Source organism: Dendropsophus ebraccatus, chromosome 13 (assembly GCF_027789765.1).
Source record: "Dendropsophus ebraccatus isolate aDenEbr1 chromosome 13, aDenEbr1.pat, whole genome shotgun sequence".
Taxonomy (NCBI): Eukaryota; Metazoa; Chordata; class Amphibia; order Anura; family Hylidae; genus Dendropsophus; species Dendropsophus ebraccatus.
Window position 1 is genome coordinate 8,922,124 of NC_091466.1, and position 3,445 is coordinate 8,925,568.

Sequence of the window (3,445 nt, forward strand, 5' to 3'; positions counted from 1 at the left end):
GGAGGGACGTGTTACATGACGCAGAATAGGAAGTGATGCAGCCTGGGAGGCTGCTGTGTAATCGTAACCTCTGCTGCACCGCACACAGCCTGCTCACCTATCTGCCCGACCCCGACCCCTGCACAGCTGTGGCCGCCTCCTCCCCAACTAGCCTGGACCCTCTCCCTCTGACCCACCTCTATACAGATCACTGGTATATACTGTATACAGCATCATACACCTATATATAAGAACATATGGGGGAGATTTATCAAACATGGTGTAAAGTAAAACTGGCTCAGTTGCCCCTAGCAACCAATCAGATTCCACCTTTCATTTTCCAAAGCGTCTGTGAGGAATGAAAGGTGGAATCTGATTGGTTGCTAGGGGCAACTGGGCCAGTTTTACTTTACACCATTTCTGATAAATCTCCCCCATAGTGTCACCTCTATACAGATCACTGGTCACCACACATGGTATATACTATATACTGCTCCATACACCTGTATATAAGAGCTGCAGGCAGGCACCATTCCTGGGCAGCATCTCCCATTACACATAGGCACTGGCGTAGCTACCGTGGGGGCAGGGTACGCCATCGCTATGGGGCCCGGGGATGATTTTCCATCAGCGTCCCATCGCCTCATATATTATTATACACAGTATATATGAGAATATTAATGTATATACATAGGGGAAAGGTATTTGTGATGGTACTATTATAATGTATATATGAGGGTACAATATACATATGAGAGGGGTATATATGAGGGGTATATATATATTATACCTCTCCAATGTGTAAATTGTTCCCTCATATATGCATGTAATACCATTGCAAATACCTTTCCCCTATGTATATACATTAATATTCTCATATATACTGTGTATAATAATATATGAGGCTATTACTGTGCATACATATAAAAAAGAGGTATACATGTGAGAGTGGTATATGTGAGGGTATATTATACTCCTCTAGGCTATGTTCACACTGCGTACGGACCGCGAACATACGCCCGTAGTACAGTTATGCTTCCCTAGCTTGTTTCGAAGCGATCTGAGGCCGGTCATTTACTTGGAAATCTTCGGCCAGCCCAATAAAACACACAGAACCTTTTGGATCGAAAAATCAAGTTCAATTTGGCTGCAATAAGTACTTTGTACAGGACTGCATGGAAATCCACGGCCTTGAGTTAAAACATTTCTGTCCTCAAATAATGGTCTTGTTCATTTTTCACAGCGCCGCATACGATCCGGTCGTAAGTTCATACGTAGTGTGCATTGTGCGGGTGTATATCGTATACACATCGCATCAACCTCAAAACTACGTGCGTATATTCGTGGTTCACACTACGACCGGAAAGATACGTAGTGTGAACATAGCCTTAATATGTATATAAATCCCTCATATATGCATATATTACCATCCTATATACCTCTCCCATATGTAATATCCTCAGTAATAGTACAGTATTATCCTCATATATAATATACAGTATATAAAGATTTTATAAACTTTTTAGAGGGGTAATATGAGGGTAGTATATACATACTTGAGGGGTAATATGAGGGTAGTATATACATACTAGAGGGGTAATATGAGGGTAGTATATACATACTAGAGGGGTAATATGAGGGTAGTATATACATACTTGAGGGGTAATATGAGGGTAGTATATACATACTAGAGGGGTAATATGAGGGTAGTATATACATACGAGAGGGGTAATATGAGGGTAGTATATACATGCTTGAGGGGTAATATGAGGGTAGTATATACATACTAGAGGGATATATACAATACCCTCATATATACCACTCTAATATGTATATAATACCCTCATATATACCACTCTAATATGTATATAATACCCTCATATATACCACTCTAATATGTATATAATACCCTCATATATACCACTCTAATATGTATATAATACCCTCATATATACCACTCTAATATGTATATAATACCCTCATATATACCACTCTAATATGTATATAATACCCTCATATATACCACTCTAATATGTATATAATACCCTCATATATACCACTCTAATATGTATATAATACCCTCATATATACCACTCTAATATGTATATAATACCCTCATATATACCACTCTAATATGTATATAATACCCTCATATATACCACTCTCATCTTTATTTAATACCCTTATGTTTATCCCATTACATTGCAGCACCTCTGCTGGAACGATCCTTTCCCTCCTTCCCCACCCTGGGACGGAGTCTCAGGGGAGCAGCTTGCATCCTCCATCTATCACCTGCTGCATGTTGCGCTTACGTGACCTCCTGGGAAGACCTGCGATATCAAGGTATGGGCACCATCAAAATGCATAAATTTTGCTTCACACTGCCCCTCTGGCCTGTTGTTGATGTGTTTATATTAGCAGCTATTGTGTGACCCAGGCCAGTTGTGGAGCCCCATGCAAGGACACACCGCTTAGGGCCCCATCACCTGCACCCATCCCCTCATTTGTACGCCTCATACGTACCCTATAGATATATGTAATCCAGTATATATGTATGTATTAGATACATATTAGAGGGGTATATATATTATACCCCTCTAATATGTATACAATATGTTTATATCTTCATATATAATATACCTTATACTGTGTGTGCATGCCTTGTTGTCATGGAATGTGTTTCTGGATCCTGATATATGTATACTGTACATGCTGATCCATAGACAAGAAATGTGCTTTTAGATCCTAGCCAGTATCACACAATACAGTAGTGCAGTATATAGTATCACATAGGTTATAGGTTTAGCTACAGAAGTTCAGCAGAATGAATCACACATGGTCAGCTTAGATACACTACCTCAGCACCACAGTACAAGACAAGATAAGATATACAGTATAGGTTTTGTAAACTGTAATCACAAATGATAGGCTGAGATAAGCTGGCTCTTCAGACTGTTGCACACATGACAGGCTAAGGGTGGTATTACATGGGCCGATGGGGGCCCGATAACAACTGTAAACAAGCGCCGATCTGCTAGATCAGGGCTCGTTTACTGGGCCTATTACACGGCCAGATAATCGTTTAAAAAGGGCTGCAAGAACATCGTTACCGATGTCCTTGCTGCCCTTACCTATCCAGGCTCCAGGGCTGCTCCTGCAGTCTGCTTCTCCCCGGGTCCTGCGCGCTCCAGCTTCAGAGTGGCCTGTCTGAGCTGACAGGCTGCTCAGCCATGCACAGGCCGTAGCGGTCCCGGCCTGTGATTGGCTGAGCAGCCTGTCAGCTCAGACAGGCCACTCTGAAGCTGGAGCGCGCGGGACCCGGGGAGAAGTGGATCGCAAGAGCAGCCTTGGAGCGTGGATGGGTAATGTATATCCTCAGTCACTGGCCGCAATTATAGGTTCAAACCTATATCAACGATCAGCTGATGATTGTTGTCATCGGCCGATCGTTGTATCTATTACACGA